Here is a 9545-nt window from a genome sequence, read left to right on the forward strand (position 1 = left end):
CGTGTGTAAGTGTTTGTGTTCGTGCACATTTCCTAAAACGTGCAGAGTTCGGTTAATGATTAAATTCCTAATTCTATTTGATAAATTAATTAAATTAGAGTTCTTGTAGGATTCTAGGTTTAATTAATTTGTATCTGAATAGGATTCCAATTCCCTTTCCATAACCCTATAAATATGTGGCCTGGGTTCACAATTTATAACGAGTTTCAAAGTATTCAAAGTGAGTTTTTGAGAGAAAAATTCAGTCACACATTTGCCTATAAAGTGCCGAAAATAATAGTACCTTAAGGGCGATTCTAGTTGGTCAATCTTAAGGCGGATCCGGACGTGCTGTGGACTATCTACGGAGGGACGACACTTGGAGTCCTAAAGACTTGTTCTTGTTCGGTTCGGGCGCAGCTAGGGAAGGCACGCAACAAAGAGTATGCATCTAATCTATGCTAAATGATTATGTGTAAATAATATGTTTTCCTGGGTTTATGGTTTTTCCGCATGATTTATGAATTGTCATATGTATCATAACCTAACACAAAGTGGGGGCTAACTGTAGACACCTACTTTTGTCCCCATTCCCGAAAGGGAAAGGTTCGATGATGAAAGCATAAATCTCCACTTGACAACGCATCTCCTATAAAATAAACGAATATCAATTCCCCTTTTCATTTCACCCGAAACCTGCTAAAAATAGTAACTGCCGTAAAGGGTAGTTGCTAAAAGTAGTAAGAATAAAAAAGATAGAAACCTGTCAGAATTAGGTGTTGCACTCCAACATAAATCCTAAAAGAGATAGAAATTGTAAAAGGAATTCTATTCCTATCGCAGTTCGATAAAAGAGCTAACGTATTAATTAAACTCATAACGAACCTAGAGTTCGTAAAGGGCCCAGACGCATTCCGTCGTAAATTGATACGCACCAAATAACTCGGATTAAGTCTCTTAATGAACTCCGTACTCTAGAGTCCAATCTGACAAAGAATTCTGCCAGACCCTATTTTCAACGCCCAGCCCTGGGCGCCGAAAATTCCAGCGCCCAGAGCTTGGCGCCGAAAATACCTGGGACGGATTCTTTTCCTAATCCATTTCGTATTCAAATTCCTGAAAAACTATCTTTCTACGCCACTTTTTCCTATAAATAGACCCCTAAGTTCGACGTGAAAAAGACACACAACAACACATAATTCTATTCTGAGTATTGACTCCAACCCTTAGCCTAAGCCTCTCGCTGCGAAATTGTTCACGCGTTCTGTCGCAATCGATCCATAAATCGAACAGAACGTATCCTGTCCCATAATTGAGATTCGTTAAATAAAAAGGAGAAATAGCAAAGTCAAAGTGGTTAGTTTTCTGAGAACCGTGACGCACCTCTCAAGGGTGCGTCGTAATGTGTCCCTTTTCGATGATTTAACTGCTTTCCTCGCCCTTTTTATGAACTGTTAAACTAACCTAATCTGATTGTTCTATCACGCCTAACAAATATAATATTTTTGGGAAATTGGATTATCATGCTAGGTCCCTTAATGCTATGTAAATCAGATAATCGCGATCGATCTAGTATTATATGTTGCATATTGCTAAAATCAACTCAGATTAGTTTAATAGTTAACGCATGTCCCTTCAATTATTTATGCTGAGCTAGTAAGGATATCCTGCCTCTGGAGTTATCGACGAGCGAAGTACTCCTCTCGGTAGTTACAGTCCCCCGAACCCTCAATCTCTACCTTGCGGGTGTATATTGAGAGATCCCCACACCAGGGATCACAAGGGAACCTACGGCCGTCGTGGTCAAACATAATTGCACTCCCTTTATGTCACGATAACCGGGTTTTGTCAGTTTTTCTCATTGTCGTTAAAAACTGAATGGCGACTCCTATATTACTAGTCAATTGGGTGTATACTCACAGGGAATCCAATTACACTTGATTGAATAAAAAGAATCGTCACACCCACGAGGGACGAGGTCACGCATTAGCCTCGTGCTTTTTCGACCCCCTCACAAAGGTAAAAGCGTGAAAGTTAGACTTCTACCAATTAAAGTTCAGTTATTCACAGTTAAAGTTAAGTTAAATGAAATTAAGTTAAGTTAGACTCTCTAACTCAGTCTTGGCTTCTACTAAACCAACAACAAGTATTTCTCAAGTGGATATGAAATCAAAAAACCTAAACGATACACATTCAAGTATTCAACAATTGCTTGCAACTTTGAATACAATGTTCTTAACTTTTAGGTGAATAACCTTAACTTATTAACAGATTTATAAACTTTAACAACAATCACATTTATAAACTTTATAAAACATAAATTAAAGCACAAAATTGAAAAAATATGCTAAAAGGAACAAAATCACAACAAAAACAAACGATCGATGAAACCTAAAAAACGCAATAATCGATAAAAACCTAAATCAAAACACCCAAAAACAAAATCGAAACAACACAAACAAAGAAAAACATAATCTCAACACAATTCGAAGAATAATTCAAGTAGAACAACTAAAATAAAAGAACCTAATTATCAAAATACGAAAAAACAAAGAGACTAGGAAGAAAACTAACATTGATGAACGTCGAGGTAAATGTAGCCAAATCGCGAAGAAATTGCAGAAGAAATCGCGAAGAAATTGCGGCTCAAATGCCTAAGAAAAATCGCAGAAGAGAGAGAGAGGAGAGAGAAAAGAGAGAAGCAGAGAAAACAGTTAGAAGAGAGAGAAAGAACGAGTGACAGAGACCCCCAATTCGAAAGAAAAAAAAACCGACTCACACGTTCCATATTTACGGGTTGCCTAATATGGGCTTGGTGTACAATAATTTATTGTACACCCATTGTAAACAAGATTTTGTGATCATTTAATTTAAAAGAAACGGTAACCTGATAAAGGTATGATAAGTTTTTTTTTTTGCCCAACATAAGTATTTTTGTCGAAACCCTAAACACCTAAGATTGTTCTAATCACTTTATAATTTGAATAAATAATAATTTTCTCTAACTTTCCAACAACCCATGATAAACTTTGATATGATTTTGTTTTATTAAAAATTTATTCTAAATAAATTAGTCAGAATATAGAAAAAAATTATTTAGTCTCATCCGTGCGTTGCACGGGACCTAGCCTAGTAAAAGATTATAGTGAAGAGAGTAGACACAATGCATGAAAAGCAGGAACACAAAAACAATAAAAACCGGTTTAGAGAAAAGGAAAAAAATGTTTTGAAAAAGAAATCTAATATATCTAATTGTGATGCACGGATCAATAAAGTAAAATTATAGAGGGAATGCATGATTTGTTATTTTTTTTATGGGTTAAAAGTATTAGCGACATTATTTTCCATCGTAAAAGAACAATTACGACATGATTTCGTCGTAGAATATTTCACTTAAAAGTCGGGATTTGAGCCCGTCATAAATAGCCTTCGCTAATGAGATTGTTTTTTTCCCCTGTAATGGTAGCTGCATTGCATTATATAGAGCATGGTAGTGGACTCCTAGTAAAATTTATCTCTTAGACTGTTATTATCTTTTATTATTAAGTATTTATTTATCTATTTGGACTCCTAACAATATTTATCTCTTATTATCTTTTACCAGTAGTTGACTCCTATTAAATTCATCTCTTATTATCTTTTATCAGGTCTTTATTTAAACCATATATCTCTTTTTTAAATGAAAGTATAATATAGAATGGATTTGTGGATTGAGAGAGAGTGTCACGTGGCATGTAAAAATTTGGAGAAACGATTTTAATAAAAAGCATATAGCTAATTGGCAATGCCTTAATTCCGAAATAATTGGGGTTAGAAACTAAACCGTTATAAAAACCGTATGCGGAATGTGTGGTAAGAAAAATAAAAGATTATAGTGAAGAGAGTAGACACAAGGCATGAAAAGCAGGGAACACGAAAACAAATCTAATACGAAGTGTATATATATATATATATATATATATATATATATATATATATATATATATATATATATATATATATATATGGTCACCCTCCAATGAGAAGATCACTAAAATGAGAAGAATGAGAAGCAATTTAAACCGTCCAAATGAATTAGATATGACGGCCCAGATTAGCGCCTGAAATTTAAAAGAAAAAACGAGAAACCGAACCCAGAAAATTAGAAAAATTAAAACAGGATTCTCCCTCCCTTCTGCTTGCGACCTACTCTTCCATGGCAGACGAAATTTAATCAATTGCTCATCTTCTTCAACTTCCACGATTCTTCTTGCATATCTCTTTAGCTTATTTGCGATCCTCTTCCAATCTTCAGGTACGTTTTTGATTTTTTTGATTTTTCTAATTTTTCTCTCTTCGATTTTTCTGATTATTTTGCTGGTGTTCTTCAATTTTTCTGTTCGTCAATTTGATTTGTGTTCAATTAGGTTCTCGATTAATGTTTTATTTCTCTTATTCGTGTTTATTATCTTTCTCGGTTGATAATTTCGACCGATTTTGCTCGAATTTGGGGTTTTCTTTTGATTTTGTGGGATTAGGTTCTTGATGGAATTCAAGTGATTTCTTTGATGAGTAGTTATGTGAATTAAGTTCATGTTATTTAATCTTTCGAATAAGGGTTTTTCTTTTGATTTTCTCGAATTAGCTAGGTGTTTTGCTCGAATTGAGTTGATTTGGGGAATTATTTTTCTCGTTTTGTTTTGCTTGAATTTGATTGTAAATATATTTGTATTTTCTGATTCAATTTGATTGTAAACATTTGTCCAATCCGATTAGTTTTCATCATTTTTACTACTGTAGAGGAATGGATGCTTCAATAATGTAGCAAATCAGGTTTTGAAGGATTAGTTTTCATCATTTCATCTGAATGTAGCAATCAGCTTGTAAACGATTAGTTTTCGCCATAATGTAGTAAGTTCGAAACGAGTTATTAAACTGTATTGCATTCCCCGCGACACTTGTAAATAGAGATTGAGCTAAATGACTTACTTCTTGAATGTTGGGAATTCTTGATTTCTGTTAAAATGTCTGAGGTGCATATGGTTTATACTACGCAACTTCTGTAAATTGGGTTGCTTGAACTTTTATTCAATTTGAGTCTCTATTTTATACACGGTCATAACATTAATGTGATACGTATTGTTGCAGCTGAATTTCTTTGCATTCTGGTTGCTCACTTTCTCTTGAGAAACTAAGATATTTTAATGCTTGAGTATTGGCCGGCAATATGAAATCTATTGGCATTTGTATAACCAGTTTGTATGATTGAGATTAAAGAGGTTTCAGTGATGGGGAATAAATATGGGGTTGATGTCTTAAGTTGTAGTTGGCCTGCAAATGGTATGTAATGCTTTATCAGGCTCTCTTTCAATAACAATGGCAAAGTATTGATCCCGAAAGGACGGGGTCAGCTGACCAGGCTCTCATATCTGAATAATATTCTTTCTGATGTTAAGAGAGACTGTAGCAATAAGTGTGAGTCCAACCGTGGGTGGCAGCGCTTGTGGTGCTAATGGTCCTACTCAAAAGCCTTCGAATTGGAAGACCAGGATTTGTAACAAGTGGGAAACTACTGGTTGCTGCCCATTTGGGAGCAAGTGCCATTTTGCCCATGGATTAGCAGGTACTGTTCATCCGCTTCCAAGATTGTTACTTAAATGTACTTATTGTTTTGATATGTATTTGTTGCATTCACTGTGGAGATAAAATTTGCTATGAGCTTACAAAATATTATGTCTTCTTTTGTTAAACTTAATTTTGAGTGCCATCATGAATTCATCGTATCTGAGTTTGCTCATCTTTTCTAGACAAAAAGTGGAAAATGCACTCCATCAGGGTGAAACACATTTCTTTTGGGTTCAAATGGGGGATTAGGAATACACGTGACACATATTTTCTTAGTAGCGACATGATTCAGAACTATAGCCATATAAGGGAGCTGATTCATCCTTACAGTTACTTAATTGTTCTTATATGTAGCCTTGTTTCTCTTAAAATGCACTTACATGTGGCTATTCTGGTATTCCTTTCATTCTGATTTGAAAGCAATGCCTATTAGCTCAACTGGTAGAGCTTTGTGCGATTGCACAATGGTGTAGGTTCGAATCCTACATAGGCAACTCTTTGTATTAACAAATCCAAACTTTAAATTTTTAAAAATGAGCAAAAATATTCGCTCATTTGTGTAAACTATAAAAAATGAGCAGATTTTTTAGATGTTAATAAGCTGAGATTTTAAAATATTCGCTCATTAGACACAATGAACAAAAGTTTTGAATATTAATTAATCCGAACTTCAAATTTTAAAAAATGAGCAAAAGCATTTGCTCATTTGTGTAAATTATTAAAAATGAGCAAAAAAAATTCTCATTTGTGTAAACTATAAAAAATGAGCAAAAAATTTGCTCATTTGTGTGAACAATAATAAATGAACAAATTTTTTTGAATGTTAACAAATCCGAACTTTAAAATGAAAACAAATGAGCAAAAATATTTGCTCATTTGTGTAAACTATTAAAAATGAGCAATTTTTATGAATATTAAGTAATCTGATATTATAAAATATTTGCTCATTTAGACACAATGAGCAAAAGTTTTGAATATTAACAAACCCGAACTTTAAATTTTAAAAATGAGCAAAAATATTTGCTCATTTGTGTAAACGATAAAAAATGAGCAAAATTTTTGAATATTAAGTAATATGAGATTTTAAAATATTTGCTCATTTGTGTAAACTATAAAAAATGAGCAAAAATATTTGCTCATTTGTGTAAACGATAAAAAATGAGCAAAAATATTTGGTCATTTGTGTAAATTATAAAAAATGAACAAATTTTTTGAATATTAAGTAATACGAGATTTTAAAATATTTGCTCATTTAGACACAATAAGCAAAAGTTTTGAATATTAACAAACCCGAACTTTAAAATTTTAAAGATGAGCAAAAATATTTGATCATTTGTAAAATGAGCAAATTTTTTGAATGTTAAGTAATATGAGATTTTAAAATATTTGCTCATTTAAACACAATGAGCAAAAATTTTGAATATTAACAAACCCGAACTTTAAAATTTTAAAGATGAGCAAAAATATTTGCTCATTTGTGTAAATAATTCAGTTCTAAGTTAACCAGACTAGACTGTAAATAATTCAGTTCTAAGTTAACCATAGTAGTTATTTGTCCTTAAGCTACTCGAGTTCAAGTTTATTTACATGTTCAGTCGGGCTAAACCTGATAAACTGATCATTTCTAAAATTCCAATGAATTTGGATATAGGTATATTATTCTACAGCTGGCCAGTAGATTTGCACAACCTAGGAAATTCCATGTTCTGCTTTTAAGTTTTAAAAGAAACCAATTAGTAATTTTCCCTTTTAATTGTTGTGTCATTTGTATACTTCACTGTATCAGAACTTAATTCCTTGTCCATCATTCTTTTCAGATAACCCTGTTGGTTGTAGCTTACATTTCTTGTTAATTCTGATTTCAAGACATTTTCCCATGTCTGCAGACTGCAGTTATATCTGACCAAAAAACATGACGGCAGGGAACAATATCTTGCTTTTCGGACAAAGATACGACACCGCTCCCGCTTCCATATTCATCTTCATAAGATTTTTTTTCTAGTTGACAGAGCACCCGCTAAAGCTAAACATGGGCCAAGCTGAGGCAAAAAGCCATTTTGGCCTAAGATAATGTCCAAACCCTAAATGTTTCCTAAACCCAGAAAAACACGGGTTTAGCCAATTTGATCAGCTCTAACTCCAGCTGAAATGCAGTCTTTAGAAGGTCAAGTTGTATACCCATAAAAGGTTGAATGATACACAAGATCTATTAAGTTTTTTTCTTTTCCTGGCGTGTTTTAGGAAAGGTTTCATATATCAATTAATTTTCCAAAAACAGAAATACTACAGTTCCTTGAACCTGTAATTAAGTACTCATGTTCAATCTAAATAAAAGGGAGGGTGATGCGTTACCTGAATTCCAAATTTGCAAGTTGAAAGGATTCTCCTATCTTATCCTTCTTTAAGTGAACTATAATTCCAATATGACCTCCACCAGGTATAATATTCACTGAAATTAACAGGAAATCAGCCAGCACTTGCTGAAGCCTTAAGCTATCCCCATACAAGGTCTCGTTCATGTAATCTTTTGCAGACTCATTCTCTATCTGAATTCCCTTTTCGTTGCTTTGAGTGGTTCAACAAACTCGGAAAATTCATCTTTTGCAGCCTCTTCTGCCAGCTTTTGGCCGTAAATTTCAAGTCCAACCTTTTCTTCATCTAATATCGCATTCTCTTGCTTCAAATTCTCTATTTTGGAAGCCTAAAAGGAAAATCTTCAGTATTTCATTGTCCAAATCAGGTCTGTTTACGTTAGGTTATTTATCCTTTGATGAGGAATAATTGTGATTTATATATCTTGCCTTCTCAATTGAGCACTAGGTTTGAGTTTCAACTTTCAAACTATTCTCTATAGATATATGTTGAGAAACAAATGAAGAATTTGGTGAGAAGATGTTTTTTGGTTCCAATTTCATCACCTTCTAATTTTGTTCTCTTTCATCATGTTAATTTAGAGCTTGTTTCAATTTAGAAAACGATAATATTAACCTGGGAAATTATACTTTGCAACTAAAGAAATAGTAAAAGAAAACTATTAAAGTAAGACTAAAGACCCGACTCAAAATGATGAGAACAAAAAGTAAAGATTGACCTACGTGGGATTCGAACCCACATCTTTTGTGCATTTGCACAATGCTCTACCTATTGAGCTAGTAGGCTATTGTTTTTAAATAGAATCAAATGAGCAAAATAAATTAACTCATTTGTGCAAATGAACAAAATAAATTTACTCCTTTGTGCAAATGAGTAAATGTTTTGCTCATTTGATCAGATGAGCATAAAACTAAATATATATATATATATATATAAATGGTTGTTAAGTTATAACAGAACCAGACAAATCTCTGTAGGAGCTACAAATTCCCCCCAATCACTGGCTAAGTCAAGGACTATGAGGCCTAATCTACAACTGCCAGTTATCTTGACTAAACAACGAATCAAAATAAATTTACGAAGATATATATTAACAAAAAAATTAATATGCTTAGAAATCAGCAAATCACAACCTATACAGGCTACAGATTAAGTTCATCGAGTATTCATTCAATCATCCTAACTTAGAACAGAATTGATGCATTTACCACGTATGTTAAATTGCTACTTCTACATCATGATCAAGTCGTTATCTCTGATGTACACATCGAAGCACAAATACTAGGTCTGCTGGAAGCTGATTTGGTTGTTCATTTCCCTTATCTGTGTCCTATACCCAGGCAGCTTTTGAATATTAACAATTGAGGATTTACTAGTTTTTCATAAACTCAAAGTCAGGTGTTTTGAATATTAACAAACCCAGGTGTTTTGAATATTGAGGATATACTAGTTTTTCATAAACATTTATGTTTTCATTACCGTGGTCATCAATGGTTCAGACCACAGAGTAAAATTAGCTATATTATTTAACACAGAAAAATGGCTAATTGAGAATCATGTTTAAAGCCTATTCTAAACAATGAAATCAT

The 9545-nt window shown here is 33.2% G+C and overlaps 1 protein-coding gene across 3 annotated transcripts in view; it reads right to left on the reverse strand.

The window, feature by feature from the left end:
- LOC110794102 (uncharacterized) overlaps positions 1-8532 on the reverse strand; it is a 33028-nt gene extending 24496 nt beyond the window's left edge. For 2 of the 3 annotated variants that reach the window (XM_056840554.1, XM_056840551.1), the window contains exons 1-2: positions 7936-8532; positions 2554-2633 (exon numbers count right to left, since the gene is read on the reverse strand). The gene's annotated coding sequence lies outside the window, so the exon portion shown is untranslated. The remainder of the gene's footprint in view (positions 1-2553; positions 2634-7935) is intronic. The other variant, XM_056840553.1, reaches the window with a different exon arrangement.
- Between the last annotated feature and the right edge of the window lie 1013 nt (positions 8533-9545).

Source organism: Spinacia oleracea, chromosome 3 (genome assembly GCF_020520425.1).
Source record: "Spinacia oleracea cultivar Varoflay chromosome 3, BTI_SOV_V1, whole genome shotgun sequence".
NCBI lineage: Eukaryota > Viridiplantae > Streptophyta > Magnoliopsida > Caryophyllales > Amaranthaceae > Spinacia > Spinacia oleracea.